At 53.4% G+C, this 26690-nt stretch overlaps 48 non-coding genes across 48 annotated transcripts; all 48 read left to right on the forward strand.

Moving 5' to 3' along the window:
• The first annotated feature begins 416 nt into the window (after window positions 1-416).
• TRNAG-GCC (transfer RNA glycine (anticodon GCC)) lies at window positions 417-487 on the forward strand. The gene has a single exon. It is a non-coding gene; the product is annotated as a tRNA-Gly (tRNA).
• Window positions 488-848: 361 nt separating this feature from the next.
• TRNAA-UGC (transfer RNA alanine (anticodon UGC)) lies at window positions 849-921 on the forward strand. Its single transcript has one exon. It is a non-coding gene; the product is annotated as a tRNA-Ala (tRNA).
• Window positions 922-1496: 575 nt separating this feature from the next.
• On the forward strand, window positions 1497-1567 carry TRNAG-GCC (transfer RNA glycine (anticodon GCC)). The gene has a single exon. It is a non-coding gene; the product is annotated as a tRNA-Gly (tRNA).
• Window positions 1568-1885: 318 nt separating this feature from the next.
• Window positions 1886-1958, forward strand: TRNAA-AGC (transfer RNA alanine (anticodon AGC)). The gene has a single exon. It is a non-coding gene; the product is annotated as a tRNA-Ala (tRNA).
• Window positions 1959-2628: 670 nt separating this feature from the next.
• TRNAG-GCC (transfer RNA glycine (anticodon GCC)) lies at window positions 2629-2699 on the forward strand. The gene has a single exon. It is a non-coding gene; the product is annotated as a tRNA-Gly (tRNA).
• A 361-nt stretch (window positions 2700-3060) lies between these two features.
• Window positions 3061-3133, forward strand: TRNAA-UGC (transfer RNA alanine (anticodon UGC)). Its single transcript has one exon. It is a non-coding gene; the product is annotated as a tRNA-Ala (tRNA).
• A 575-nt stretch (window positions 3134-3708) lies between these two features.
• Window positions 3709-3779, forward strand: TRNAG-GCC (transfer RNA glycine (anticodon GCC)). Its single transcript has one exon. It is a non-coding gene; the product is annotated as a tRNA-Gly (tRNA).
• A 318-nt stretch (window positions 3780-4097) lies between these two features.
• TRNAA-AGC (transfer RNA alanine (anticodon AGC)) lies at window positions 4098-4170 on the forward strand. The gene has a single exon. It is a non-coding gene; the product is annotated as a tRNA-Ala (tRNA).
• Window positions 4171-4840: 670 nt separating this feature from the next.
• TRNAG-GCC (transfer RNA glycine (anticodon GCC)) lies at window positions 4841-4911 on the forward strand. The gene has a single exon. It is a non-coding gene; the product is annotated as a tRNA-Gly (tRNA).
• A 361-nt stretch (window positions 4912-5272) lies between these two features.
• TRNAA-UGC (transfer RNA alanine (anticodon UGC)) lies at window positions 5273-5345 on the forward strand. Its single transcript has one exon. It is a non-coding gene; the product is annotated as a tRNA-Ala (tRNA).
• A 575-nt stretch (window positions 5346-5920) lies between these two features.
• Window positions 5921-5991, forward strand: TRNAG-GCC (transfer RNA glycine (anticodon GCC)). The gene has a single exon. It is a non-coding gene; the product is annotated as a tRNA-Gly (tRNA).
• Window positions 5992-6309: 318 nt separating this feature from the next.
• Window positions 6310-6382, forward strand: TRNAA-AGC (transfer RNA alanine (anticodon AGC)). Its single transcript has one exon. It is a non-coding gene; the product is annotated as a tRNA-Ala (tRNA).
• Window positions 6383-7052: 670 nt separating this feature from the next.
• Window positions 7053-7123, forward strand: TRNAG-GCC (transfer RNA glycine (anticodon GCC)). The gene has a single exon. It is a non-coding gene; the product is annotated as a tRNA-Gly (tRNA).
• A 361-nt stretch (window positions 7124-7484) lies between these two features.
• Window positions 7485-7557, forward strand: TRNAA-UGC (transfer RNA alanine (anticodon UGC)). Its single transcript has one exon. It is a non-coding gene; the product is annotated as a tRNA-Ala (tRNA).
• A 575-nt stretch (window positions 7558-8132) lies between these two features.
• TRNAG-GCC (transfer RNA glycine (anticodon GCC)) lies at window positions 8133-8203 on the forward strand. Its single transcript has one exon. It is a non-coding gene; the product is annotated as a tRNA-Gly (tRNA).
• A 318-nt stretch (window positions 8204-8521) lies between these two features.
• Window positions 8522-8594, forward strand: TRNAA-AGC (transfer RNA alanine (anticodon AGC)). The gene has a single exon. It is a non-coding gene; the product is annotated as a tRNA-Ala (tRNA).
• A 670-nt stretch (window positions 8595-9264) lies between these two features.
• TRNAG-GCC (transfer RNA glycine (anticodon GCC)) lies at window positions 9265-9335 on the forward strand. The gene has a single exon. It is a non-coding gene; the product is annotated as a tRNA-Gly (tRNA).
• A 361-nt stretch (window positions 9336-9696) lies between these two features.
• TRNAA-UGC (transfer RNA alanine (anticodon UGC)) lies at window positions 9697-9769 on the forward strand. Its single transcript has one exon. It is a non-coding gene; the product is annotated as a tRNA-Ala (tRNA).
• A 575-nt stretch (window positions 9770-10344) lies between these two features.
• TRNAG-GCC (transfer RNA glycine (anticodon GCC)) lies at window positions 10345-10415 on the forward strand. The gene has a single exon. It is a non-coding gene; the product is annotated as a tRNA-Gly (tRNA).
• Window positions 10416-10733: 318 nt separating this feature from the next.
• TRNAA-AGC (transfer RNA alanine (anticodon AGC)) lies at window positions 10734-10806 on the forward strand. The gene has a single exon. It is a non-coding gene; the product is annotated as a tRNA-Ala (tRNA).
• Window positions 10807-11476: 670 nt separating this feature from the next.
• On the forward strand, window positions 11477-11547 carry TRNAG-GCC (transfer RNA glycine (anticodon GCC)). The gene has a single exon. It is a non-coding gene; the product is annotated as a tRNA-Gly (tRNA).
• A 361-nt stretch (window positions 11548-11908) lies between these two features.
• On the forward strand, window positions 11909-11981 carry TRNAA-UGC (transfer RNA alanine (anticodon UGC)). The gene has a single exon. It is a non-coding gene; the product is annotated as a tRNA-Ala (tRNA).
• A 575-nt stretch (window positions 11982-12556) lies between these two features.
• TRNAG-GCC (transfer RNA glycine (anticodon GCC)) lies at window positions 12557-12627 on the forward strand. Its single transcript has one exon. It is a non-coding gene; the product is annotated as a tRNA-Gly (tRNA).
• A 318-nt stretch (window positions 12628-12945) lies between these two features.
• TRNAA-AGC (transfer RNA alanine (anticodon AGC)) lies at window positions 12946-13018 on the forward strand. The gene has a single exon. It is a non-coding gene; the product is annotated as a tRNA-Ala (tRNA).
• A 670-nt stretch (window positions 13019-13688) lies between these two features.
• On the forward strand, window positions 13689-13759 carry TRNAG-GCC (transfer RNA glycine (anticodon GCC)). Its single transcript has one exon. It is a non-coding gene; the product is annotated as a tRNA-Gly (tRNA).
• A 361-nt stretch (window positions 13760-14120) lies between these two features.
• On the forward strand, window positions 14121-14193 carry TRNAA-UGC (transfer RNA alanine (anticodon UGC)). The gene has a single exon. It is a non-coding gene; the product is annotated as a tRNA-Ala (tRNA).
• Window positions 14194-14768: 575 nt separating this feature from the next.
• On the forward strand, window positions 14769-14839 carry TRNAG-GCC (transfer RNA glycine (anticodon GCC)). Its single transcript has one exon. It is a non-coding gene; the product is annotated as a tRNA-Gly (tRNA).
• Window positions 14840-15157: 318 nt separating this feature from the next.
• TRNAA-AGC (transfer RNA alanine (anticodon AGC)) lies at window positions 15158-15230 on the forward strand. Its single transcript has one exon. It is a non-coding gene; the product is annotated as a tRNA-Ala (tRNA).
• Window positions 15231-15900: 670 nt separating this feature from the next.
• Window positions 15901-15971, forward strand: TRNAG-GCC (transfer RNA glycine (anticodon GCC)). The gene has a single exon. It is a non-coding gene; the product is annotated as a tRNA-Gly (tRNA).
• Window positions 15972-16332: 361 nt separating this feature from the next.
• TRNAA-UGC (transfer RNA alanine (anticodon UGC)) lies at window positions 16333-16405 on the forward strand. The gene has a single exon. It is a non-coding gene; the product is annotated as a tRNA-Ala (tRNA).
• Window positions 16406-16980: 575 nt separating this feature from the next.
• On the forward strand, window positions 16981-17051 carry TRNAG-GCC (transfer RNA glycine (anticodon GCC)). Its single transcript has one exon. It is a non-coding gene; the product is annotated as a tRNA-Gly (tRNA).
• Window positions 17052-17369: 318 nt separating this feature from the next.
• TRNAA-AGC (transfer RNA alanine (anticodon AGC)) lies at window positions 17370-17442 on the forward strand. The gene has a single exon. It is a non-coding gene; the product is annotated as a tRNA-Ala (tRNA).
• Window positions 17443-18112: 670 nt separating this feature from the next.
• TRNAG-GCC (transfer RNA glycine (anticodon GCC)) lies at window positions 18113-18183 on the forward strand. Its single transcript has one exon. It is a non-coding gene; the product is annotated as a tRNA-Gly (tRNA).
• Window positions 18184-18544: 361 nt separating this feature from the next.
• On the forward strand, window positions 18545-18617 carry TRNAA-UGC (transfer RNA alanine (anticodon UGC)). The gene has a single exon. It is a non-coding gene; the product is annotated as a tRNA-Ala (tRNA).
• A 575-nt stretch (window positions 18618-19192) lies between these two features.
• Window positions 19193-19263, forward strand: TRNAG-GCC (transfer RNA glycine (anticodon GCC)). The gene has a single exon. It is a non-coding gene; the product is annotated as a tRNA-Gly (tRNA).
• A 318-nt stretch (window positions 19264-19581) lies between these two features.
• Window positions 19582-19654, forward strand: TRNAA-AGC (transfer RNA alanine (anticodon AGC)). Its single transcript has one exon. It is a non-coding gene; the product is annotated as a tRNA-Ala (tRNA).
• A 670-nt stretch (window positions 19655-20324) lies between these two features.
• Window positions 20325-20395, forward strand: TRNAG-GCC (transfer RNA glycine (anticodon GCC)). Its single transcript has one exon. It is a non-coding gene; the product is annotated as a tRNA-Gly (tRNA).
• Window positions 20396-20756: 361 nt separating this feature from the next.
• On the forward strand, window positions 20757-20829 carry TRNAA-UGC (transfer RNA alanine (anticodon UGC)). The gene has a single exon. It is a non-coding gene; the product is annotated as a tRNA-Ala (tRNA).
• A 575-nt stretch (window positions 20830-21404) lies between these two features.
• Window positions 21405-21475, forward strand: TRNAG-GCC (transfer RNA glycine (anticodon GCC)). Its single transcript has one exon. It is a non-coding gene; the product is annotated as a tRNA-Gly (tRNA).
• A 318-nt stretch (window positions 21476-21793) lies between these two features.
• On the forward strand, window positions 21794-21866 carry TRNAA-AGC (transfer RNA alanine (anticodon AGC)). Its single transcript has one exon. It is a non-coding gene; the product is annotated as a tRNA-Ala (tRNA).
• A 670-nt stretch (window positions 21867-22536) lies between these two features.
• Window positions 22537-22607, forward strand: TRNAG-GCC (transfer RNA glycine (anticodon GCC)). The gene has a single exon. It is a non-coding gene; the product is annotated as a tRNA-Gly (tRNA).
• A 361-nt stretch (window positions 22608-22968) lies between these two features.
• TRNAA-UGC (transfer RNA alanine (anticodon UGC)) lies at window positions 22969-23041 on the forward strand. Its single transcript has one exon. It is a non-coding gene; the product is annotated as a tRNA-Ala (tRNA).
• Window positions 23042-23616: 575 nt separating this feature from the next.
• On the forward strand, window positions 23617-23687 carry TRNAG-GCC (transfer RNA glycine (anticodon GCC)). Its single transcript has one exon. It is a non-coding gene; the product is annotated as a tRNA-Gly (tRNA).
• A 318-nt stretch (window positions 23688-24005) lies between these two features.
• TRNAA-AGC (transfer RNA alanine (anticodon AGC)) lies at window positions 24006-24078 on the forward strand. The gene has a single exon. It is a non-coding gene; the product is annotated as a tRNA-Ala (tRNA).
• A 670-nt stretch (window positions 24079-24748) lies between these two features.
• On the forward strand, window positions 24749-24819 carry TRNAG-GCC (transfer RNA glycine (anticodon GCC)). Its single transcript has one exon. It is a non-coding gene; the product is annotated as a tRNA-Gly (tRNA).
• Window positions 24820-25180: 361 nt separating this feature from the next.
• On the forward strand, window positions 25181-25253 carry TRNAA-UGC (transfer RNA alanine (anticodon UGC)). Its single transcript has one exon. It is a non-coding gene; the product is annotated as a tRNA-Ala (tRNA).
• Window positions 25254-25828: 575 nt separating this feature from the next.
• TRNAG-GCC (transfer RNA glycine (anticodon GCC)) lies at window positions 25829-25899 on the forward strand. Its single transcript has one exon. It is a non-coding gene; the product is annotated as a tRNA-Gly (tRNA).
• Window positions 25900-26217: 318 nt separating this feature from the next.
• TRNAA-AGC (transfer RNA alanine (anticodon AGC)) lies at window positions 26218-26290 on the forward strand. Its single transcript has one exon. It is a non-coding gene; the product is annotated as a tRNA-Ala (tRNA).
• Window positions 26291-26690: the final 400 nt, after the last annotated feature.

The following is a 26690-nucleotide window of genomic DNA, read 5'->3' on the forward strand; positions in this document are numbered from 1 at the left end:
TGCCAGTGCCATGCTTACGCTGAGAGCTTTGGACTCGTTGAATCACCTGAATCAGGTTCAACTTCTCTTTGTGTGCGAAAGAAAGGCCTTTGGGCCCGCACGCAAGCAAATATCGATTGGCATAGGAAAGGGCAACGTAGCAGAGGATGGTTTCGATCCATCGACCTCTGGGTTATGGGCCCAGCACGCTTCCGCTGCGCCACTCTGCTCTTGTCGCTGACCAACCTCAACAACCACATGTGGATGTAGTTTGCCAGCGATTCCCACGGGGAGTGGGTCCATGTGGCAAAGTCACAATGTAGACGACTAGGCGTTTCCATTGATTTTCGACCAGCGAATCCCAAGTCAAGCGTGGGCGAGAGCTGGACTCTCCTAGACCAGCTGAGCGAGGGTGGTGGCAAGTGGCCCGGCGTGGAGCATTGGTGGTTCAGTGGTAGAATTCTCGCCTGCCACGCGGGAGGCCCGGGTTCGATTCCCGGCCAATGCAATTATGGGCTCTTTGTGTTTGCAGCGCTCTCCCCCAATTTCCAGCCCCGTGGAGTGCATCAAGGCACAAGGTGTTTCTTGTCGAGAATGTACTAGGCGGTGTGAGTGCTTTTTGAAACCAGCCTTCTCCCAATTACATCATTGAAACCCATGGGGCCATACCTCTGAAGGGGCTCAGTTGTCAAAGGTCGTAGGAGGGAAAAAAAAGGGGGGTGCAAACCTTCTACGCTAGGAAAGCGGGTGGCTCTCCTGGTGTCTAGCGGCCAGAGCAGGTTGTGGATTTCGCAAAACTGACTATATTTTACACATAGCCCAGGAGAGGACAGGGATCAGCCATAGCGCAAGCAACACACTCGAGCAAAGGGGGATTAGCTCAAGTGGCAGAGCGCTCGCTTTGCATGCGAGAGGTAGCGGGATCGATGCCCGCATTCTCCAAACGCAGCTTTCCTGGTTTCACGGGAGGCACCTTGCTTTTGTGTTTGATGTTGAAGCTTGGAACCGAGCGCCGTGAGCAACATGGGAAGCCGGAGTGCTCCTCATAACATGTGCCAAGGCATTGCCACGTTTTTGTGGTGGCATCTGTGGCTTCAGCCAAAGTCACGTAGGCAGTATTGGACAAAAGCAATCAATTAAAGAAAGCACGACCAGGCTTCCATGGCCAAGAGACAATATTCCATTAGGGGGAAAGGTGCCAGTGCCATGCTTACGCTGAGAGCTTTGGACTCGTTGAATCACCTGAATCAGGTTCAACTTCTCTTTGTGTGCGAAAGAAAGGCCTTTGGGCCCACAAGCAAATATCGATTGGCATAGGAAAAGGCAACGTAGCAGAGGATGGTTTCGATCCATCGACCTCTGGGTTATGGGCCCAGCACGCTTCCGCTGCGCCACTCTGCTCTTGTCGCTGACCATCCTCATGGATTTCGACAAGCGAATCCCAAGTCAAGCGTGGGCGAGAGCTGGACTCTCCTAGGCCAGCTGAGCGAGGGTGGTGGCGCCTGGCCCGGCGTGGAGCATTGGTGGTTCAGTGGTAGAATTCTCGCCTGCCACGCGGGAGGCCCGGGTTCGATTCCCGGCCAATGCAATTATGGGCTCTTGGTGTTTGTAGCTCTCTCCCCCAATTTCCAGCCCCATGGAATGCCTCAAGGCACAAGGTGTTTCTTGTCGAGAATGTATTAGGCGGTGTGAGTGCTTTTTGAAACCACCTTCTCCCAATGACATCATTGAAACCCATGGGGCCATACTTCAGAAGGGGCTCAGTTGTCCAAGGTCTTGGGGGAGTGGCTCTCCTGGTGTCTAGCGGCCAGAGCAAGTTGTGGATTTAGCAAAACTGCCTATAGTTTACACATAGCCCAGGAGAGGACAGGGATCAGCCATAGCACAAGCAACAACCTCAAGCAAAGGGGGATTAGCTCAAATGGTAGAGCGCTCGCTTAGCATGCGAGAGGTAGCGGGATCGATGCCCGCATTCTCCAAATGCAGCTTTCCTGATTTGCCAGGAGACACCTTGCTTTTGTGTTTGATGTTGAAGCTTGGAACCGAGCGCCGTGAGCAACATGGGAAGCCGGAGTCCTCCTCATAACGCGTGCCAAGGCGTTGCCACGTTTTTGTGGTGGCAACTGTGGCTTCAGCCAAAGTCACGTAGGCAGTGTTGGACAAAAGCAATCTAGTAAACAAAGCACGAGCAGGCCTCCATGGCCAAGAGACAATATTTCATTAGCGCAAAAGGTGCCAGTGCCATGCTTACGCTGAGAGCTTTGGACTCGTTGAATCACCTGAATCAGGTTCAACTTCTCTTTGTGTGCGAAAGAAAGGCCTTTGGGCCCGCACGCAAGCAAATATCGATTGGCATAGGAAAGGGCAACGTAGCAGAGGATGGTTTCGATCCATCGACCTCTGGGTTATGGGCCCAGCACGCTTCCGCTGCGCCACTCTGCTCTTGTCGCTGACCAACCTCAACAACCACATGTGGATGTAGTTTGCCAGCGATTCCCACGGGGAGTGGGTCCATGTGGCAAAGTCACAATGTAGACGACTAGGCGTTTCCATTGATTTTCGACCAGCGAATCCCAAGTCAAGCGTGGGCGAGAGCTGGACTCTCCTAGACCAGCTGAGCGAGGGTGGTGGCAAGTGGCCCGGCGTGGAGCATTGGTGGTTCAGTGGTAGAATTCTCGCCTGCCACGCGGGAGGCCCGGGTTCGATTCCCGGCCAATGCAATTATGGGCTCTTTGTGTTTGCAGCGCTCTCCCCCAATTTCCAGCCCCGTGGAGTGCATCAAGGCACAAGGTGTTTCTTGTCGAGAATGTACTAGGCGGTGTGAGTGCTTTTTGAAACCAGCCTTCTCCCAATTACATCATTGAAACCCATGGGGCCATACCTCTGAAGGGGCTCAGTTGTCAAAGGTCGTAGGAGGGAAAAAAAAGGGGGGTGCAAACCTTCTACGCTAGGAAAGCGGGTGGCTCTCCTGGTGTCTAGCGGCCAGAGCAGGTTGTGGATTTCGCAAAACTGACTATATTTTACACATAGCCCAGGAGAGGACAGGGATCAGCCATAGCGCAAGCAACACACTCGAGCAAAGGGGGATTAGCTCAAGTGGCAGAGCGCTCGCTTTGCATGCGAGAGGTAGCGGGATCGATGCCCGCATTCTCCAAACGCAGCTTTCCTGGTTTCACGGGAGGCACCTTGCTTTTGTGTTTGATGTTGAAGCTTGGAACCGAGCGCCGTGAGCAACATGGGAAGCCGGAGTGCTCCTCATAACATGTGCCAAGGCATTGCCACGTTTTTGTGGTGGCATCTGTGGCTTCAGCCAAAGTCACGTAGGCAGTATTGGACAAAAGCAATCAATTAAAGAAAGCACGACCAGGCTTCCATGGCCAAGAGACAATATTCCATTAGGGGGAAAGGTGCCAGTGCCATGCTTACGCTGAGAGCTTTGGACTCGTTGAATCACCTGAATCAGGTTCAACTTCTCTTTGTGTGCGAAAGAAAGGCCTTTGGGCCCGCAAGCAAATATCGATTGGCATAGGAAAAGGCAACGTAGCAGAGGATGGTTTCGATCCATCGACCTCTGGGTTATGGGCCCAGCACGCTTCCGCTGCGCCACTCTGCTCTTGTCGCTGACCATCCTCATGGATTTCGACAAGCGAATCCCAAGTCAAGCGTGGGCGAGAGCTGGACTCTCCTAGGCCAGCTGAGCGAGGGTGGTGGCGCCTGGCCCGGCGTGGAGCATTGGTGGTTCAGTGGTAGAATTCTCGCCTGCCACGCGGGAGGCCCGGGTTCGATTCCCGGCCAATGCAATTATGGGCTCTTGGTGTTTGTAGCTCTCTCCCCCAATTTCCAGCCCCATGGAATGCCTCAAGGCACAAGGTGTTTCTTGTCGAGAATGTATTAGGCGGTGTGAGTGCTTTTTGAAACCACCTTCTCCCAATGACATCATTGAAACCCATGGGGCCATACTTCAGAAGGGGCTCAGTTGTCCAAGGTCTTGGGGGAGTGGCTCTCCTGGTGTCTAGCGGCCAGAGCAAGTTGTGGATTTAGCAAAACTGCCTATAGTTTACACATAGCCCAGGAGAGGACAGGGATCAGCCATAGCACAAGCAACAACCTCAAGCAAAGGGGGATTAGCTCAAATGGTAGAGCGCTCGCTTAGCATGCGAGAGGTAGCGGGATCGATGCCCGCATTCTCCAAATGCAGCTTTCCTGATTTGCCAGGAGACACCTTGCTTTTGTGTTTGATGTTGAAGCTTGGAACCGAGCGCCGTGAGCAACATGGGAAGCCGGAGTCCTCCTCATAACGCGTGCCAAGGCGTTGCCACGTTTTTGTGGTGGCAACTGTGGCTTCAGCCAAAGTCACGTAGGCAGTGTTGGACAAAAGCAATCTAGTAAACAAAGCACGAGCAGGCCTCCATGGCCAAGAGACAATATTTCATTAGCGCAAAAGGTGCCAGTGCCATGCTTACGCTGAGAGCTTTGGACTCGTTGAATCACCTGAATCAGGTTCAACTTCTCTTTGTGTGCGAAAGAAAGGCCTTTGGGCCCGCACGCAAGCAAATATCGATTGGCATAGAAAAAGGCAACGTAGCAGAGGATGGTTTCGATCCATCGACCTCTGGGTTATGGGCCCAGCACGCTTCCGCTGCGCCACTCTGCTCTTGTCGCTGACCAACCTCAACAACCACATGTGGATGTAGTTTGCCAGCGATTCCCACGGGGAGTGGGTCCATGTGGCAAAGTCACAATGTAGACGACTAGGCGTTTCCATTGATTTTCGACCAGCGAATCCCAAGTCAAGCGTGGGCGAGAGCTGGACTCTCCTAGACCAGCTGAGCGAGGGTGGTGGCAAGTGGCCCGGCGTGGAGCATTGGTGGTTCAGTGGTAGAATTCTCGCCTGCCACGCGGGAGGCCCGGGTTCGATTCCCGGCCAATGCAATTATGGGCTCTTTGTGTTTGCAGCGCTCTCCCCCAATTTCCAGCCCCGTGGAGTGCATCAAGGCACAAGGTGTTTCTTGTCGAGAATGTACTAGGCGGTGTGAGTGCTTTTTGAAACCAGCCTTCTCCCAATTACATCATTGAAACCCATGGGGCCATACCTCTGAAGGGGCTCAGTTGTCAAAGGTCGTAGGAGGGAAAAAAAAGGGGGGTGCAAACCTTCTACGCTAGGAAAGCGGGTGGCTCTCCTGGTGTCTAGCGGCCAGAGCAGGTTGTGGATTTCGCAAAACTGACTATATTTTACACATAGCCCAGGAGAGGACAGGGATCAGCCATAGCGCAAGCAACACACTCGAGCAAAGGGGGATTAGCTCAAGTGGCAGAGCGCTCGCTTTGCATGCGAGAGGTAGCGGGATCGATGCCCGCATTCTCCAAACGCAGCTTTCCTGGTTTCACGGGAGGCACCTTGCTTTTGTGTTTGATGTTGAAGCTTGGAACCGAGCGCCGTGAGCAACATGGGAAGCCGGAGTGCTCCTCATAACATGTGCCAAGGCATTGCCACGTTTTTGTGGTGGCATCTGTGGCTTCAGCCAAAGTCACGTAGGCAGTATTGGACAAAAGCAATCAATTAAAGAAAGCACGACCAGGCTTCCATGGCCAAGAGACAATATTCCATTAGGGGGAAAGGTGCCAGTGCCATGCTTACGCTGAGAGCTTTGGACTCGTTGAATCACCTGAATCAGGTTCAACTTCTCTTTGTGTGCGAAAGAAAGGCCTTTGGGCCCGCAAGCAAATATCGATTGGCATAGGAAAAGGCAACGTAGCAGAGGATGGTTTCGATCCATCGACCTCTGGGTTATGGGCCCAGCACGCTTCCGCTGCGCCACTCTGCTCTTGTCGCTGGCCATCCTCATGGATTTCGACAAGCGAATCCCAAGTCAAGCGTGGGCGAGAGCTGGACTCTCCTAGGCCAGCTGAGCGAGGGTGGTGGCGCCTGGCCCGGCGTGGAGCATTGGTGGTTCAGTGGTAGAATTCTCGCCTGCCACGCGGGAGGCCCGGGTTCGATTCCCGGCCAATGCAATTATGGGCTCTTGGTGTTTGTAGCTCTCTCCCCCAATTTCCAGCCCCATGGAATGCCTCAAGGCACAAGGTGTTTCTTGTCGAGAATGTATTAGGCGGTGTGAGTGCTTTTTGAAACCACCTTCTCCCAATGACATCATTGAAACCCATGGGGCCATACTTCAGAAGGGGCTCAGTTGTCCAAGGTCTTGGGGGAGTGGCTCTCCTGGTGTCTAGCGGCCAGAGCAAGTTGTGGATTTAGCAAAACTGCCTATAGTTTACACATAGCCCAGGAGAGGACAGGGATCAGCCATAGCACAAGCAACAACCTCAAGCAAAGGGGGATTAGCTCAAATGGTAGAGCGCTCGCTTAGCATGCGAGAGGTAGCGGGATCGATGCCCGCATTCTCCAAATGCAGCTTTCCTGATTTGCCAGGAGACACCTTGCTTTTGTGTTTGATGTTGAAGCTTGGAACCGAGCGCCGTGAGCAACATGGGAAGCCGGAGTCCTCCTCATAACGCGTGCCAAGGCGTTGCCACGTTTTTGTGGTGGCAACTGTGGCTTCAGCCAAAGTCACGTAGGCAGTGTTGGACAAAAGCAATCTAGTAAACAAAGCACGAGCAGGCCTCCATGGCCAAGAGACAATATTTCATTAGCGCAAAAGGTGCCAGTGCCATGCTTACGCTGAGAGCTTTGGACTCGTTGAATCACCTGAATCAGGTTCAACTTCTCTTTGTGTGCGAAAGAAAGGCCTTTGGGCCCGCACGCAAGCAAATATCGATTGGCATAGGAAAGGGCAACGTAGCAGAGGATGGTTTCGATCCATCGACCTCTGGGTTATGGGCCCAGCACGCTTCCGCTGCGCCACTCTGCTCTTGTCGCTGACCAACCTCAACAACCACATGTGGATGTAGTTTGCCAGCGATTCCCACGGGGAGTGGGTCCATGTGGCAAAGTCACAATGTAGACGACTAGGCGTTTCCATTGATTTTCGACCAGCGAATCCCAAGTCAAGCGTGGGCGAGAGCTGGACTCTCCTAGACCAGCTGAGCGAGGGTGGTGGCAAGTGGCCCGGCGTGGAGCATTGGTGGTTCAGTGGTAGAATTCTCGCCTGCCACGCGGGAGGCCCGGGTTCGATTCCCGGCCAATGCAATTATGGGCTCTTTGTGTTTGCAGCGCTCTCCCCCAATTTCCAGCCCCGTGGAGTGCATCAAGGCACAAGGTGTTTCTTGTCGAGAATGTACTAGGCGGTGTGAGTGCTTTTTGAAACCAGCCTTCTCCCAATTACATCATTGAAACCCATGGGGCCATACCTCTGAAGGGGCTCAGTTGTCAAAGGTCGTAGGAGGGAAAAAAAAGGGGGGTGCAAACCTTCTACGCTAGGAAAGCGGGTGGCTCTCCTGGTGTCTAGCGGCCAGAGCAGGTTGTGGATTTCGCAAAACTGACTATATTTTACACATAGCCCAGGAGAGGACAGGGATCAGCCATAGCGCAAGCAACACACTCGAGCAAAGGGGGATTAGCTCAAGTGGCAGAGCGCTCGCTTTGCATGCGAGAGGTAGCGGGATCGATGCCCGCATTCTCCAAACGCAGCTTTCCTGGTTTCACGGGAGGCACCTTGCTTTTGTGTTTGATGTTGAAGCTTGGAACCGAGCGCCGTGAGCAACATGGGAAGCCGGAGTGCTCCTCATAACATGTGCCAAGGCATTGCCACGTTTTTGTGGTGGCATCTGTGGCTTCAGCCAAAGTCACGTAGGCAGTATTGGACAAAAGCAATCAATTAAAGAAAGCACGACCAGGCTTCCATGGCCAAGAGACAATATTCCATTAGGGGGAAAGGTGCCAGTGCCATGCTTACGCTGAGAGCTTTGGACTCGTTGAATCACCTGAATCAGGTTCAACTTCTCTTTGTGTGCGAAAGAAAGGCCTTTGGGCCCGCAAGCAAATATCGATTGGCATAGGAAAAGGCAACGTAGCAGAGGATGGTTTCGATCCATCGACCTCTGGGTTATGGGCCCAGCACGCTTCCGCTGCGCCACTCTGCTCTTGTCGCTGGCCATCCTCATGGATTTCGACAAGCGAATCCCAAGTCAAGCGTGGGCGAGAGCTGGACTCTCCTAGGCCAGCTGAGCGAGGGTGGTGGCGCCTGGCCCGGCGTGGAGCATTGGTGGTTCAGTGGTAGAATTCTCGCCTGCCACGCGGGAGGCCCGGGTTCGATTCCCGGCCAATGCAATTATGGGCTCTTGGTGTTTGTAGCTCTCTCCCCCAATTTCCAGCCCCATGGAATGCCTCAAGGCACAAGGTGTTTCTTGTCGAGAATGTATTAGGCGGTGTGAGTGCTTTTTGAAACCACCTTCTCCCAATGACATCATTGAAACCCATGGGGCCATACTTCAGAAGGGGCTCAGTTGTCCAAGGTCTTGGGGGAGTGGCTCTCCTGGTGTCTAGCGGCCAGAGCAAGTTGTGGATTTAGCAAAACTGCCTATAGTTTACACATAGCCCAGGAGAGGACAGGGATCAGCCATAGCACAAGCAACAACCTCAAGCAAAGGGGGATTAGCTCAAATGGTAGAGCGCTCGCTTAGCATGCGAGAGGTAGCGGGATCGATGCCCGCATTCTCCAAATGCAGCTTTCCTGATTTGCCAGGAGACACCTTGCTTTTGTGTTTGATGTTGAAGCTTGGAACCGAGCGCCGTGAGCAACATGGGAAGCCGGAGTCCTCCTCATAACGCGTGCCAAGGCGTTGCCACGTTTTTGTGGTGGCAACTGTGGCTTCAGCCAAAGTCACGTAGGCAGTGTTGGACAAAAGCAATCTAGTAAACAAAGCACGAGCAGGCCTCCATGGCCAAGAGACAATATTTCATTAGCGCAAAAGGTGCCAGTGCCATGCTTACGCTGAGAGCTTTGGACTCGTTGAATCACCTGAATCAGGTTCAACTTCTCTTTGTGTGCGAAAGAAAGGCCTTTGGGCCCGCACGCAAGCAAATATCGATTGGCATAGGAAAGGGCAACGTAGCAGAGGATGGTTTCGATCCATCGACCTCTGGGTTATGGGCCCAGCACGCTTCCGCTGCGCCACTCTGCTCTTGTCGCTGACCAACCTCAACAACCACATGTGGATGTAGTTTGCCAGCGATTCCCACGGGGAGTGGGTCCATGTGGCAAAGTCACAATGTAGACGACTAGGCGTTTCCATTGATTTTCGACCAGCGAATCCCAAGTCAAGCGTGGGCGAGAGCTGGACTCTCCTAGACCAGCTGAGCGAGGGTGGTGGCAAGTGGCCCGGCGTGGAGCATTGGTGGTTCAGTGGTAGAATTCTCGCCTGCCACGCGGGAGGCCCGGGTTCGATTCCCGGCCAATGCAATTATGGGCTCTTTGTGTTTGCAGCGCTCTCCCCCAATTTCCAGCCCCGTGGAGTGCATCAAGGCACAAGGTGTTTCTTGTCGAGAATGTACTAGGCGGTGTGAGTGCTTTTTGAAACCAGCCTTCTCCCAATTACATCATTGAAACCCATGGGGCCATACCTCTGAAGGGGCTCAGTTGTCAAAGGTCGTAGGAGGGAAAAAAAAGGGGGGTGCAAACCTTCTACGCTAGGAAAGCGGGTGGCTCTCCTGGTGTCTAGCGGCCAGAGCAGGTTGTGGATTTCGCAAAACTGACTATATTTTACACATAGCCCAGGAGAGGACAGGGATCAGCCATAGCGCAAGCAACACACTCGAGCAAAGGGGGATTAGCTCAAGTGGCAGAGCGCTCGCTTTGCATGCGAGAGGTAGCGGGATCGATGCCCGCATTCTCCAAACGCAGCTTTCCTGGTTTCACGGGAGGCACCTTGCTTTTGTGTTTGATGTTGAAGCTTGGAACCGAGCGCCGTGAGCAACATGGGAAGCCGGAGTGCTCCTCATAACATGTGCCAAGGCATTGCCACGTTTTTGTGGTGGCATCTGTGGCTTCAGCCAAAGTCACGTAGGCAGTATTGGACAAAAGCAATCAATTAAAGAAAGCACGACCAGGCTTCCATGGCCAAGAGACAATATTCCATTAGGGGGAAAGGTGCCAGTGCCATGCTTACGCTGAGAGCTTTGGACTCGTTGAATCACCTGAATCAGGTTCAACTTCTCTTTGTGTGCGAAAGAAAGGCCTTTGGGCCCGCAAGCAAATATCGATTGGCATAGGAAAAGGCAACGTAGCAGAGGATGGTTTCGATCCATCGACCTCTGGGTTATGGGCCCAGCACGCTTCCGCTGCGCCACTCTGCTCTTGTCGCTGACCATCCTCATGGATTTCGACAAGCGAATCCCAAGTCAAGCGTGGGCGAGAGCTGGACTCTCCTAGGCCAGCTGAGCGAGGGTGGTGGCGCCTGGCCCGGCGTGGAGCATTGGTGGTTCAGTGGTAGAATTCTCGCCTGCCACGCGGGAGGCCCGGGTTCGATTCCCGGCCAATGCAATTATGGGCTCTTGGTGTTTGTAGCTCTCTCCCCCAATTTCCAGCCCCATGGAATGCCTCAAGGCACAAGGTGTTTCTTGTCGAGAATGTATTAGGCGGTGTGAGTGCTTTTTGAAACCACCTTCTCCCAATGACATCATTGAAACCCATGGGGCCATACTTCAGAAGGGGCTCAGTTGTCCAAGGTCTTGGGGGAGTGGCTCTCCTGGTGTCTAGCGGCCAGAGCAAGTTGTGGATTTAGCAAAACTGCCTATAGTTTACACATAGCCCAGGAGAGGACAGGGATCAGCCATAGCACAAGCAACAACCTCAAGCAAAGGGGGATTAGCTCAAATGGTAGAGCGCTCGCTTAGCATGCGAGAGGTAGCGGGATCGATGCCCGCATTCTCCAAATGCAGCTTTCCTGATTTGCCAGGAGACACCTTGCTTTTGTGTTTGATGTTGAAGCTTGGAACCGAGCGCCGTGAGCAACATGGGAAGCCGGAGTCCTCCTCATAACGCGTGCCAAGGCGTTGCCACGTTTTTGTGGTGGCAACTGTGGCTTCAGCCAAAGTCACGTAGGCAGTGTTGGACAAAAGCAATCTAGTAAACAAAGCACGAGCAGGCCTCCATGGCCAAGAGACAATATTTCATTAGCGCAAAAGGTGCCAGTGCCATGCTTACGCTGAGAGCTTTGGACTCGTTGAATCACCTGAATCAGGTTCAACTTCTCTTTGTGTGCGAAAGAAAGGCCTTTGGGCCCGCACGCAAGCAAATATCGATTGGCATAGGAAAGGGCAACGTAGCAGAGGATGGTTTCGATCCATCGACCTCTGGGTTATGGGCCCAGCACGCTTCCGCTGCGCCACTCTGCTCTTGTCGCTGACCAACCTCAACAACCACATGTGGATGTAGTTTGCCAGCGATTCCCACGGGGAGTGGGTCCATGTGGCAAAGTCACAATGTAGACGACTAGGCGTTTCCATTGATTTTCGACCAGCGAATCCCAAGTCAAGCGTGGGCGAGAGCTGGACTCTCCTAGACCAGCTGAGCGAGGGTGGTGGCAAGTGGCCCGGCGTGGAGCATTGGTGGTTCAGTGGTAGAATTCTCGCCTGCCACGCGGGAGGCCCGGGTTCGATTCCCGGCCAATGCAATTATGGGCTCTTTGTGTTTGCAGCGCTCTCCCCCAATTTCCAGCCCCGTGGAGTGCATCAAGGCACAAGGTGTTTCTTGTCGAGAATGTACTAGGCGGTGTGAGTGCTTTTTGAAACCAGCCTTCTCCCAATTACATCATTGAAACCCATGGGGCCATACCTCTGAAGGGGCTCAGTTGTCAAAGGTCGTAGGAGGGAAAAAAAAGGGGGGTGCAAACCTTCTACGCTAGGAAAGCGGGTGGCTCTCCTGGTGTCTAGCGGCCAGAGCAGGTTGTGGATTTCGCAAAACTGACTATATTTTACACATAGCCCAGGAGAGGACAGGGATCAGCCATAGCGCAAGCAACACACTCGAGCAAAGGGGGATTAGCTCAAGTGGCAGAGCGCTCGCTTTGCATGCGAGAGGTAGCGGGATCGATGCCCGCATTCTCCAAACGCAGCTTTCCTGGTTTCACGGGAGGCACCTTGCTTTTGTGTTTGATGTTGAAGCTTGGAACCGAGCGCCGTGAGCAACATGGGAAGCCGGAGTGCTCCTCATAACATGTGCCAAGGCATTGCCACGTTTTTGTGGTGGCATCTGTGGCTTCAGCCAAAGTCACGTAGGCAGTATTGGACAAAAGCAATCAATTAAAGAAAGCACGACCAGGCTTCCATGGCCAAGAGACAATATTCCATTAGGGGGAAAGGTGCCAGTGCCATGCTTACGCTGAGAGCTTTGGACTCGTTGAATCACCTGAATCAGGTTCAACTTCTCTTTGTGTGCGAAAGAAAGGCCTTTGGGCCCGCAAGCAAATATCGATTGGCATAGGAAAAGGCAACGTAGCAGAGGATGGTTTCGATCCATCGACCTCTGGGTTATGGGCCCAGCACGCTTCCGCTGCGCCACTCTGCTCTTGTCGCTGACCATCCTCATGGATTTCGACAAGCGAATCCCAAGTCAAGCGTGGGCGAGAGCTGGACTCTCCTAGGCCAGCTGAGCGAGGGTGGTGGCGCCTGGCCCGGCGTGGAGCATTGGTGGTTCAGTGGTAGAATTCTCGCCTGCCACGCGGGAGGCCCGGGTTCGATTCCCGGCCAATGCAATTATGGGCTCTTGGTGTTTGTAGCTCTCTCCCCCAATTTCCAGCCCCATGGAATGCCTCAAGGCACAAGGTGTTTCTTGTCGAGAATGTATTAGGCGGTGTGAGTGCTTTTTGAAACCACCTTCTCCCAATGACATCATTGAAACCCATGGGGCCATACTTCAGAAGGGGCTCAGTTGTCCAAGGTCTTGGGGGAGTGGCTCTCCTGGTGTCTAGCGGCCAGAGCAAGTTGTGGATTTAGCAAAACTGCCTATAGTTTACACATAGCCCAGGAGAGGACAGGGATCAGCCATAGCACAAGCAACAACCTCAAGCAAAGGGGGATTAGCTCAAATGGTAGAGCGCTCGCTTAGCATGCGAGAGGTAGCGGGATCGATGCCCGCATTCTCCAAATGCAGCTTTCCTGATTTGCCAGGAGACACCTTGCTTTTGTGTTTGATGTTGAAGCTTGGAACCGAGCGCCGTGAGCAACATGGGAAGCCGGAGTCCTCCTCATAACGCGTGCCAAGGCGTTGCCACGTTTTTGTGGTGGCAACTGTGGCTTCAGCCAAAGTCACGTAGGCAGTGTTGGACAAAAGCAATCTAGTAAACAAAGCACGAGCAGGCCTCCATGGCCAAGAGACAATATTTCATTAGCGCAAAAGGTGCCAGTGCCATGCTTACGCTGAGAGCTTTGGACTCGTTGAATCACCTGAATCAGGTTCAACTTCTCTTTGTGTGCGAAAGAAAGGCCTTTGGGCCCGCACGCAAGCAAATATCGATTGGCATAGGAAAGGGCAACGTAGCAGAGGATGGTTTCGATCCATCGACCTCTGGGTTATGGGCCCAGCACGCTTCCGCTGCGCCACTCTGCTCTTGTCGCTGACCAACCTCAACAACCACATGTGGATGTAGTTTGCCAGCGATTCCCACGGGGAGTGGGTCCATGTGGCAAAGTCACAATGTAGACGACTAGGCGTTTCCATTGATTTTCGACCAGCGAATCCCAAGTCAAGCGTGGGCGAGAGCTGGACTCTCCTAGACCAGCTGAGCGAGGGTGGTGGCAAGTGGCCCGGCGTGGAGCATTGGTGGTTCAGTGGTAGAATTCTCGCCTGCCACGCGGGAGGCCCGGGTTCGATTCCCGGCCAATGCAATTATGGGCTCTTTGTGTTTGCAGCGCTCTCCCCCAATTTCCAGCCCCGTGGAGTGCATCAAGGCACAAGGTGTTTCTTGTCGAGAATGTACTAGGCGGTGTGAGTGCTTTTTGAAACCAGCCTTCTCCCAATTACATCATTGAAACCCATGGGGCCATACCTCTGAAGGGGCTCAGTTGTCAAAGGTCGTAGGAGGGAAAAAAAAGGGGGGTGCAAACCTTCTACGCTAGGAAAGCGGGTGGCTCTCCTGGTGTCTAGCGGCCAGAGCAGGTTGTGGATTTCGCAAAACTGACTATATTTTACACATAGCCCAGGAGAGGACAGGGATCAGCCATAGCGCAAGCAACACACTCGAGCAAAGGGGGATTAGCTCAAGTGGCAGAGCGCTCGCTTTGCATGCGAGAGGTAGCGGGATCGATGCCCGCATTCTCCAAACGCAGCTTTCCTGGTTTCACGGGAGGCACCTTGCTTTTGTGTTTGATGTTGAAGCTTGGAACCGAGCGCCGTGAGCAACATGGGAAGCCGGAGTGCTCCTCATAACATGTGCCAAGGCATTGCCACGTTTTTGTGGTGGCATCTGTGGCTTCAGCCAAAGTCACGTAGGCAGTATTGGACAAAAGCAATCAATTAAAGAAAGCACGACCAGGCTTCCATGGCCAAGAGACAATATTCCATTAGGGGGAAAGGTGCCAGTGCCATGCTTACGCTGAGAGCTTTGGACTCGTTGAATCACCTGAATCAGGTTCAACTTCTCTTTGTGTGCGAAAGAAAGGCCTTTGGGCCCGCAAGCAAATATCGATTGGCATAGGAAAAGGCAACGTAGCAGAGGATGGTTTCGATCCATCGACCTCTGGGTTATGGGCCCAGCACGCTTCCGCTGCGCCACTCTGCTCTTGTCGCTGGCCATCCTCATGGATTTCGACAAGCGAATCCCAAGTCAAGCGTGGGCGAGAGCTGGACTCTCCTAGGCCAGCTGAGCGAGGGTGGTGGCGCCTGGCCCGGCGTGGAGCATTGGTGGTTCAGTGGTAGAATTCTCGCCTGCCACGCGGGAGGCCCGGGTTCGATTCCCGGCCAATGCAATTATGGGCTCTTGGTGTTTGTAGCTCTCTCCCCCAATTTCCAGCCCCATGGAATGCCTCAAGGCACAAGGTGTTTCTTGTCGAGAATGTATTAGGCGGTGTGAGTGCTTTTTGAAACCACCTTCTCCCAATGACATCATTGAAACCCATGGGGCCATACTTCAGAAGGGGCTCAGTTGTCCAAGGTCTTGGGGGAGTGGCTCTCCTGGTGTCTAGCGGCCAGAGCAAGTTGTGGATTTAGCAAAACTGCCTATAGTTTACACATAGCCCAGGAGAGGACAGGGATCAGCCATAGCACAAGCAACAACCTCAAGCAAAGGGGGATTAGCTCAAATGGTAGAGCGCTCGCTTAGCATGCGAGAGGTAGCGGGATCGATGCCCGCATTCTCCAAATGCAGCTTTCCTGATTTGCCAGGAGACACCTTGCTTTTGTGTTTGATGTTGAAGCTTGGAACCGAGCGCCGTGAGCAACATGGGAAGCCGGAGTCCTCCTCATAACGCGTGCCAAGGCGTTGCCACGTTTTTGTGGTGGCAACTGTGGCTTCAGCCAAAGTCACGTAGGCAGTGTTGGACAAAAGCAATCTAGTAAACAAAGCACGAGCAGGCCTCCATGGCCAAGAGACAATATTTCATTAGCGCAAAAGGTGCCAGTGCCATGCTTACGCTGAGAGCTTTGGACTCGTTGAATCACCTGAATCAGGTTCAACTTCTCTTTGTGTGCGAAAGAAAGGCCTTTGGGCCCGCACGCAAGCAAATATCGATTGGCATAGGAAAGGGCAACGTAGCAGAGGATGGTTTCGATCCATCGACCTCTGGGTTATGGGCCCAGCACGCTTCCGCTGCGCCACTCTGCTCTTGTCGCTGACCAACCTCAACAACCACATGTGGATGTAGTTTGCCAGCGATTCCCACGGGGAGTGGGTCCATGTGGCAAAGTCACAATGTAGACGACTAGGCGTTTCCATTGATTTTCGACCAGCGAATCCCAAGTCAAGCGTGGGCGAGAGCTGGACTCTCCTAGACCAGCTGAGCGAGGGTGGTGGCAAGTGGCCCGGCGTGGAGCATTGGTGGTTCAGTGGTAGAATTCTCGCCTGCCACGCGGGAGGCCCGGGTTCGATTCCCGGCCAATGCAATTATGGGCTCTTTGTGTTTGCAGCGCTCTCCCCCAATTTCCAGCCCCGTGGAGTGCATCAAGGCACAAGGTGTTTCTTGTCGAGAATGTACTAGGCGGTGTGAGTGCTTTTTGAAACCAGCCTTCTCCCAATTACATCATTGAAACCCATGGGGCCATACCTCTGAAGGGGCTCAGTTGTCAAAGGTCGTAGGAGGGAAAAAAAAGGGGGGTGCAAACCTTCTACGCTAGGAAAGCGGGTGGCTCTCCTGGTGTCTAGCGGCCAGAGCAGGTTGTGGATTTCGCAAAACTGACTATATTTTACACATAGCCCAGGAGAGGACAGGGATCAGCCATAGCGCAAGCAACACACTCGAGCAAAGGGGGATTAGCTCAAGTGGCAGAGCGCTCGCTTTGCATGCGAGAGGTAGCGGGATCGATGCCCGCATTCTCCAAACGCAGCTTTCCTGGTTTCACGGGAGGCACCTTGCTTTTGTGTTTGATGTTGAAGCTTGGAACCGAGCGCCGTGAGCAACATGGGAAGCCGGAGTGCTCCTCATAACATGTGCCAAGGCATTGCCACGTTTTTGTGGTGGCATCTGTGGCTTCAGCCAAAGTCACGTAGGCAGTATTGGACAAAAGCAATCAATTAAAGAAAGCACGACCAGGCTTCCATGGCCAAGAGACAATATTCCATTAGGGGGAAAGGTGCCAGTGCCATGCTTACGCTGAGAGCTTTGGACTCGTTGAATCACCTGAATCAGGTTCAACTTCTCTTTGTGTGCGAAAGAAAGGCCTTTGGGCCCGCAAGCAAATATCGATTGGCATAGGAAAAGGCAACGTAGCAGAGGATGGTTTCGATCCATCGACCTCTGGGTTATGGGCCCAGCACGCTTCCGCTGCGCCACTCTGCTCTTGTCGCTGACCATCCTCATGGATTTCGACAAGCGAATCCCAAGTCAAGCGTGGGCGAGAGCTGGACTCTCCTAGGCCAGCTGAGCGAGGGTGGTGGCGCCTGGCCCGGCGTGGAGCATTGGTGGTTCAGTGGTAGAATTCTCGCCTGCCACGCGGGAGGCCCGGGTTCGATTCCCGGCCAATGCAATTATGGGCTCTTGGTGTTTGTAGCTCTCTCCCCCAATTTCCAGCCCCATGGAATGCCTCAAGGCACAAGGTGTTTCTTGTCGAGAATGTATTAGGCGGTGTGAGTGCTTTTTGAAACCACCTTCTCCCAATGACATCATTGAAACCCATGGGGCCATACTTCAGAAGGGGCTCAGTTGTCCAAGGTCTTGGGGGAGTGGCTCTCCTGGTGTCTAGCGGCCAGAGCAAGTTGTGGATTTAGCAAAACTGCCTATAGTTTACACATAGCCCAGGAGAGGACAGGGATCAGCCATAGCACAAGCAACAACCTCAAGCAAAGGGGGATTAGCTCAAATGGTAGAGCGCTCGCTTAGCATGCGAGAGGTAGCGGGATCGATGCCCGCATTCTCCAAATGCAGCTTTCCTGATTTGCCAGGAGACACCTTGCTTTTGTGTTTGATGTTGAAGCTTGGAACCGAGCGCCGTGAGCAACATGGGAAGCCGGAGTCCTCCTCATAACGCGTGCCAAGGCGTTGCCACGTTTTTGTGGTGGCAACTGTGGCTTCAGCCAAAGTCACGTAGGCAGTGTTGGACAAAAGCAATCTAGTAAACAAAGCACGAGCAGGCCTCCATGGCCAAGAGACAATATTTCATTAGCGCAAAAGGTGCCAGTGCCATGCTTACGCTGAGAGCTTTGGACTCGTTGAATCACCTGAATCAGGTTCAACTTCTCTTTGTGTGCGAAAGAAAGGCCTTTGGGCCCGCACGCAAGCAAATATCGATTGGCATAGGAAAGGGCAACGTAGCAGAGGATGGTTTCGATCCATCGACCTCTGGGTTATGGGCCCAGCACGCTTCCGCTGCGCCACTCTGCTCTTGTCGCTGACCAACCTCAACAACCACATGTGGATGTAGTTTGCCAGCGATTCCCACGGGGAGTGGGTCCATGTGGCAAAGTCACAATGTAGACGACTAGGCGTTTCCATTGATTTTCGACCAGCGAATCCCAAGTCAAGCGTGGGCGAGAGCTGGACTCTCCTAGACCAGCTGAGCGAGGGTGGTGGCAAGTGGCCCGGCGTGGAGCATTGGTGGTTCAGTGGTAGAATTCTCGCCTGCCACGCGGGAGGCCCGGGTTCGATTCCCGGCCAATGCAATTATGGGCTCTTTGTGTTTGCAGCGCTCTCCCCCAATTTCCAGCCCCGTGGAGTGCATCAAGGCACAAGGTGTTTCTTGTCGAGAATGTACTAGGCGGTGTGAGTGCTTTTTGAAACCAGCCTTCTCCCAATTACATCATTGAAACCCATGGGGCCATACCTCTGAAGGGGCTCAGTTGTCAAAGGTCGTAGGAGGGAAAAAAAAGGGGGGTGCAAACCTTCTACGCTAGGAAAGCGGGTGGCTCTCCTGGTGTCTAGCGGCCAGAGCAGGTTGTGGATTTCGCAAAACTGACTATATTTTACACATAGCCCAGGAGAGGACAGGGATCAGCCATAGCGCAAGCAACACACTCGAGCAAAGGGGGATTAGCTCAAGTGGCAGAGCGCTCGCTTTGCATGCGAGAGGTAGCGGGATCGATGCCCGCATTCTCCAAACGCAGCTTTCCTGGTTTCACGGGAGGCACCTTGCTTTTGTGTTTGATGTTGAAGCTTGGAACCGAGCGCCGTGAGCAACATGGGAAGCCGGAGTGCTCCTCATAACATGTGCCAAGGCATTGCCACGTTTTTGTGGTGGCATCTGTGGCTTCAGCCAAAGTCACGTAGGCAGTATTGGACAAAAGCAATCAATTAAAGAAAGCACGACCAGGCTTCCATGGCCAAGAGACAATATTCCATTAGGGGGAAAGGTGCCAGTGCCATGCTTACGCTGAGAGCTTTGGACTCGTTGAATCACCTGAATCAGGTTCAACTTCTCTTTGTGTGCGAAAGAAAGGCCTTTGGGCCCGCAAGCAAATATCGATTGGCATAGGAAAAGGCAACGTAGCAGAGGATGGTTTCGATCCATCGACCTCTGGGTTATGGGCCCAGCACGCTTCCGCTGCGCCACTCTGCTCTTGTCGCTGACCATCCTCATGGATTTCGACAAGCGAATCCCAAGTCAAGCGTGGGCGAGAGCTGGACTCTCCTAGGCCAGCTGAGCGAGGGTGGTGGCGCCTGGCCCGGCGTGGAGCATTGGTGGTTCAGTGGTAGAATTCTCGCCTGCCACGCGGGAGGCCCGGGTTCGATTCCCGGCCAATGCAATTATGGGCTCTTGGTGTTTGTAGCTCTCTCCCCCAATTTCCAGCCCCATGGAATGCCTCAAGGCACAAGGTGTTTCTTGTCGAGAATGTATTAGGCGGTGTGAATGCTTTTTGAAACCACCTTCTCCCAATGACATCATTGAAACCCATGGGGCCATACTTCAGAAGGGGCTCAGTTGTCCAAGGTCTTGGGGGAGTGGCTCTCCTGGTGTCTAGCGGCCAGAGCAAGTTGTGGATTTAGCAAAACTGCCTATAGTTTACACATAGCCCAGGAGAGGACAGGGATCAGCCATAGCACAAGCAACAACCTCAAGCAAAGGGGGATTAGCTCAAATGGTAGAGCGCTCGCTTAGCATGCGAGAGGTAGCGGGATCGATGCCCGCATTCTCCAAATGCAGCTTTCCTGATTTGCCAGGAGACACCTTGCTTTTGTGTTTGATGTTGAAGCTTGGAACCGAGCGCCGTGAGCAACATGGGAAGCCGGAGTCCTCCTCATAACGCGTGCCAAGGCGTTGCCACGTTTTTGTGGTGGCAACTGTGGCTTCAGCCAAAGTCACGTAGGCAGTGTTGGACAAAAGCAATCTAGTAAACAAAGCACGAGCAGGCCTCCATGGCCAAGAGACAATATTTCATTAGCGCAAAAGGTGCCAGTGCCATGCTTACGCTGAGAGCTTTGGACTCGTTGAATCACCTGAATCAGGTTCAACTTCTCTTTGTGTGCGAAAGAAAGGCCTTTGGGCCCGCACGCAAGCAAATATCGATTGGCATAGAAAAAGGCAACGTAGCAGAGGATGGTTTCGATCCATCGACCTCTGGGTTATGGGCCCAGCACGCTTCCGCTGCGCCACTCTGCTCTTGTCGCTGACCAACCTCAACAACCACATGTGGATGTAGTTTGCCAGCGATTCCCACGGGGAGTGGGTCCATGTGGCAAAGTCACAATGTAGACGACTAGGCGTTTCCATTGATTTTCGACCAGCGAATCCCAAGTCAAGCGTGGGCGAGAGCTGGACTCTCCTAGACCAGCTGAGCGAGGGTGGTGGCAAGTGGCCCGGCGTGGAGCATTGGTGGTTCAGTGGTAGAATTCTCGCCTGCCACGCGGGAGGCCCGGGTTCGATTCCCGGCCAATGCAATTATGGGCTCTTTGTGTTTGCAGCGCTCTCCCCCAATTTCCAGCCCCGTGGAGTGCATCAAGGCACAAGGTGTTTCTTGTCGAGAATGTACTAGGCGGTGTGAGTGCTTTTTGAAACCAGCCTTCTCCCAATTACATCATTGAAACCCATGGGGCCATACCTCTGAAGGGGCTCAGTTGTCAAAGGTCGTAGGAGGGAAAAAAAAGGGGGGTGCAAACCTTCTACGCTAGGAAAGCGGGTGGCTCTCCTGGTGTCTAGCGGCCAGAGCAGGTTGTGGATTTCGCAAAACTGACTATATTTTACACATAGCCCAGGAGAGGACAGGGATCAGCCATAGCGCAAGCAACACACTCGAGCAAAGGGGGATTAGCTCAAGTGGCAGAGCGCTCGCTTTGCATGCGAGAGGTAGCGGGATCGATGCCCGCATTCTCCAAACGCAGCTTTCCTGGTTTCACGGGAGGCACCTTGCTTTTGTGTTTGATGTTGAAGCTTGGAACCGAGCGCCGTGAGCAACATGGGAAGCCGGAGTGCTCCTCATAACATGTGCCAAGGCATTGCCACGTTTTTGTGGTGGCATCTGTGGCTTCAGCCAAAGTCACGTAGGCAGTATTGGACAAAAGCAATCAATTAAAGAAAGCACGACCAGGCTTCCATGGCCAAGAGACAATATTCCATTAGGGGGAAAGGTGCCAGTGCCATGCTTACGCTGAGAGCTTTGGACTCGTTGAATCACCTGAATCAGGTTCAACTTCTCTTTGTGTGCGAAAGAAAGGCCTTTGGGCCCGCAAGCAAATATCGATTGGCATAGGAAAAGGCAACGTAGCAGAGGATGGTTTCGATCCATCGACCTCTGGGTTATGGGCCCAGCACGCTTCCGCTGCGCCACTCTGCTCTTGTCGCTGGCCATCCTCATGGATTTCGACAAGCGAATCCCAAGTCAAGCGTGGGCGAGAGCTGGACTCTCCTAGGCCAGCTGAGCGAGGGTGGTGGCGCCTGGCCCGGCGTGGAGCATTGGTGGTTCAGTGGTAGAATTCTCGCCTGCCACGCGGGAGGCCCGGGTTCGATTCCCGGCCAATGCAATTATGGGCTCTTGGTGTTTGTAGCTCTCTCCCCCAATTTCCAGCCCCATGGAATGCCTCAAGGCACAAGGTGTTTCTTGTCGAGAATGTATTAGGCGGTGTGAGTGCTTTTTGAAACCACCTTCTCCCAATGACATCATTGAAACCCATGGGGCCATACTTCAGAAGGGGCTCAGTTGTCCAAGGTCTTGGGGGAGTGGCTCTCCTGGTGTCTAGCGGCCAGAGCAAGTTGTGGATTTAGCAAAACTGCCTATAGTTTACACATAGCCCAGGAGAGGACAGGGATCAGCCATAGCACAAGCAACAACCTCAAGCAAAGGGGGATTAGCTCAAATGGTAGAGCGCTCGCTTAGCATGCGAGAGGTAGCGGGATCGATGCCCGCATTCTCCAAATGCAGCTTTCCTGATTTGCCAGGAGACACCTTGCTTTTGTGTTTGATGTTGAAGCTTGGAACCGAGCGCCGTGAGCAACATGGGAAGCCGGAGTCCTCCTCATAACGCGTGCCAAGGCGTTGCCACGTTTTTGTGGTGGCAACTGTGGCTTCAGCCAAAGTCACGTAGGCAGTGTTGGACAAAAGCAATCTAGTAAACAAAGCACGAGCAGGCCTCCATGGCCAAGAGACAATATTTCATTAGCGCAAAAGGTGCCAGTGCCATGCTTACGCTGAGAGCTTTGGACTCGTTGAATCACCTGAATCAGGTTCAACTTCTCTTTGTGTGCGAAAGAAAGGCCTTTGGGCCCGCACGCAAGCAAATATCGATTGGCATAGGAAAGGGCAACGTAGCAGAGGATGGTTTCGATCCATCGACCTCTGGGTTATGGGCCCAGCACGCTTCCGCTGCGCCACTCTGCTCTTGTCGCTGACCAACCTCAACAACCACATGTGGATGTAGTTTGCCAGCGATTCCCACGGGGAGTGGGTCCATGTGGCAAAGTCACAATGTAGACGACTAGGCGTTTCCATTGATTTTCGACCAGCGAATCCCAAGTCAAGCGTGGGCGAGAGCTGGACTCTCCTAGACCAGCTGAGCGAGGGTGGTGGCAAGTGGCCCGGCGTGGAGCATTGGTGGTTCAGTGGTAGAATTCTCGCCTGCCACGCGGGAGGCCCGGGTTCGATTCCCGGCCAATGCAATTATGGGCTCTTTGTGTTTGCAGCGCTCTCCCCCAATTTCCAGCCCCGTGGAGTGCATCAAGGCACAAGGTGTTTCTTGTCGAGAATGTACTAGGCGGTGTGAGTGCTTTTTGAAACCAGCCTTCTCCCAATTACATCATTGAAACCCATGGGGCCATACCTCTGAAGGGGCTCAGTTGTCAAAGGTCGTAGGAGGGAAAAAAAAGGGGGGTGCAAACCTTCTACGCTAGGAAAGCGGGTGGCTCTCCTGGTGTCTAGCGGCCAGAGCAGGTTGTGGATTTCGCAAAACTGACTATATTTTACACATAGCCCAGGAGAGGACAGGGATCAGCCATAGCGCAAGCAACACACTCGAGCAAAGGGGGATTAGCTCAAGTGGCAGAGCGCTCGCTTTGCATGCGAGAGGTAGCGGGATCGATGCCCGCATTCTCCAAACGCAGCTTTCCTGGTTTCACGGGAGGCACCTTGCTTTTGTGTTTGATGTTGAAGCTTGGAACCGAGCGCCGTGAGCAACATGGGAAGCCGGAGTGCTCCTCATAACATGTGCCAAGGCATTGCCACGTTTTTGTGGTGGCATCTGTGGCTTCAGCCAAAGTCACGTAGGCAGTATTGGACAAAAGCAATCAATTAAAGAAAGCACGACCAGGCTTCCATGGCCAAGAGACAATATTCCATTAGGGGGAAAGGTGCCAGTGCCATGCTTACGCTGAGAGCTTTGGACTCGTTGAATCACCTGAATCAGGTTCAACTTCTCTTTGTGTGCGAAAGAAAGGCCTTTGGGCCCGCAAGCAAATATCGATTGGCATAGGAAAAGGCAACGTAGCAGAGGATGGTTTCGATCCATCGACCTCTGGGTTATGGGCCCAGCACGCTTCCGCTGCGCCACTCTGCTCTTGTCGCTGACCATCCTCATGGATTTCGACAAGCGAATCCCAAGTCAAGCGTGGGCGAGAGCTGGACTCTCCTAGGCCAGCTGAGCGAGGGTGGTGGTGCCTGGCCCGGCGTGGAGCATTGGTGGTTCAGTGGTAGAATTCTCGCCTGCCACGCGGGAGGCCCGGGTTCGATTCCCGGCCAATGCAATTATGGGCTCTTGGTGTTTGTAGCTCTCTCCCCCAATTTCCAGCCCCATGGAATGCCTCAAGGCACAAGGTGTTTCTTGTCGAGAATGTATTAGGCGGTGTGAGTGCTTTTTGAAACCACCTTCTCCCAATGACATCATTGAAACCCATGGGGCCATACTTCAGAAGGGGCTCAGTTGTCCAAGGTCTTGGGGGAGTGGCTCTCCTGGTGTCTAGCGGCCAGAGCAAGTTGTGGATTTAGCAAAACTGCCTATAGTTTACACATAGCCCAGGAGAGGACAGGGATCAGCCATAGCACAAGCAACAACCTCAAGCAAAGGGGGATTAGCTCAAATGGTAGAGCGCTCGCTTAGCATGCGAGAGGTAGCGGGATCGATGCCCGCATTCTCCAAATGCAGCTTTCCTGATTTGCCAGGAGACACCTTGCTTTTGTGTTTGATGTTGAAGCTTGGAACCGAGCGCCGTGAGCAACATGGGAAGCCGGAGTCCTCCTCATAACGCGTGCCAAGGCGTTGCCACGTTTTTGTGGTGGCAACTGTGGCTTCAGCCAAAGTCACGTAGGCAGTGTTGGACAAAAGCAATCTAGTAAACAAAGCACGAGCAGGCCTCCATGGCCAAGAGACAATATTTCATTAGCGCAAAAGGTGCCAGTGCCATGCTTACGCTGAGAGCTTTGGACTCGTTGAATCACCTGAATCAGGTTCAACTTCTCTTTGTGTGCGAAAGAAAGGCCTTTGGGCCCGCACGCAAGCAAATATCGATTGGCATAGGAAAGGGCAACGTAGCAGAGGATGGTTTCGATCCATCGACCTCTGGGTTATGGGCCCAGCACGCTTCCGCTGCGCCACTCTGCTCTTGTCGCTGACCAACCTCAACAACCACATGTGGATGTAGTTTGCCAGCGATTCCCACGGGGAGTGGGTCCATGTGGCAAAGTCACAATGTAGACGACTAGGCGTTTCCATTGATTTTCGACCAGCGAATCCCAAGTCAAGCGTGGGCGAGAGCTGGACTCTCCTAGACCAGCTGAGCGAGGGTGGTGGCAAGTGGCCCGGCGTGGAGCATTGGTGGTTCAGTGGTAGAATTCTCGCCTGCCACGCGGGAGGCCCGGGTTCGATTCCCGGCCAATGCAATTATGGGCTCTTTGTGTTTGCAGCGCTCTCCCCCAATTTCCAGCCCCGTGGAGTGCATCAAGGCACAAGGTGTTTCTTGTCGAGAATGTACTAGGCGGTGTGAGTGCTTTTTGAAACCAGCCTTCTCCCAATTACATCATTGAAACCCATGGGGCCATACCTCTGAAGGGGCTCAGTTGTCAAAGGTCGTAGGAGGGAAAAAAAAGGGGGGTGCAAACCTTCTACGCTAGGAAAGCGGGTGGCTCTCCTGGTGTCTAGCGGCCAGAGCAGGTTGTGGATTTCGCAAAACTGACTATATTTTACACATAGCCCAGGAGAGGACAGGGATCAGCCATAGCGCAAGCAACACACTCGAGCAAAGGGGGATTAGCTCAAGTGGCAGAGCGCTCGCTTTGCATGCGAGAGGTAGCGGGATCGATGCCCGCATTCTCCAAACGCAGCTTTCCTGGTTTCACGGGAGGCACCTTGCTTTTGTGTTTGATGTTGAAGCTTGGAACCGAGCGCCGTGAGCAACATGGGAAGCCGGAGTGCTCCTCATAACATGTGCCAAGGCATTGCCACGTTTTTGTGGTGGCATCTGTGGCTTCAGCCAAAGTCACGTAGGCAGTATTGGACAAAAGCAATCAATTAAAGAAAGCACGACCAGGCTTCCATGGCCAAGAGACAATATTCCATTAGGGGGAAAGGTGCCAGTGCCATGCTTACGCTGAGAGCTTTGGACTCGTTGAATCACCTGAATCAGGTTCAACTTCTCTTTGTGTGCGAAAGAAAGGCCTTTGGGCCCGCAAGCAAATATCGATTGGCATAGGAAAAGGCAACGTAGCAGAGGATGGTTTCGATCCATCGACCTCTGGGTTATGGGCCCAGCACGCTTCCGCTGCGCCACTCTGCTCTTGTCGCTGACCATCCTCATGGATTTCGACAAGCGAATCCCAAGTCAAGCGTGGGCGAGAGCTGGACTCTCCTAGGCCAGCTGAGCGAGGGTGGTGGCGCCTGGCCCGGCGTGGAGCATTGGTGGTTCAGTGGTAGAATTCTCGCCTGCCACGCGGGAGGCCCGGGTTCGATTCCCGGCCAATGCAATTATGGGCTCTTGGTGTTTGTAGCTCTCTCCCCCAATTTCCAGCCCCATGGAATGCCTCAAGGCACAAGGTGTTTCTTGTCGAGAATGTATTAGGCGGTGTGAGTGCTTTTTGAAACCACCTTCTCCCAATGACATCATTGAAACCCATGGGGCCATACTTCAGAAGGGGCTCAGTTGTCCAAGGTCTTGGGGGAGTGGCTCTCCTGGTGTCTAGCGGCCAGAGCAAGTTGTGGATTTAGCAAAACTGCCTATAGTTTACACATAGCCCAGGAGAGGACAGGGATCAGCCATAGCACAAGCAACAACCTCAAGCAAAGGGGGATTAGCTCAAATGGTAGAGCGCTCGCTTAGCATGCGAGAGGTAGCGGGATCGATGCCCGCATTCTCCAAATGCAGCTTTCCTGATTTGCCAGGAGACACCTTGCTTTTGTGTTTGATGTTGAAGCTTGGAACCGAGCGCCGTGAGCAACATGGGAAGCCGGAGTCCTCCTCATAACGCGTGCCAAGGCGTTGCCACGTTTTTGTGGTGGCAACTGTGGCTTCAGCCAAAGTCACGTAGGCAGTGTTGGACAAAAGCAATCTAGTAAACAAAGCACGAGCAGGCCTCCATGGCCAAGAGACAATATTTCATTAGCGCAAAAGGTGCCAGTGCCATGCTTACGCTGAGAGCTTTGGACTCGTTGAATCACCTGAATCAGGTTCAACTTCTCTTTGTGTGCGAAAGAAAGGCCTTTGGGCCCGCACGCAAGCAAATATCGATTGGCATAGAAAAAGGCAACGTAGCAGAGG

This window comes from Lithobates pipiens, unplaced genomic scaffold (assembly GCF_037356315.1).
Source record: "Lithobates pipiens isolate NorthernLeopardFrog02 unplaced genomic scaffold, aLitPip1_a1.2 Scaffold_18, whole genome shotgun sequence".
Lineage (NCBI taxonomy): Eukaryota > Metazoa > Chordata > Amphibia > Anura > Ranidae > Lithobates > Lithobates pipiens.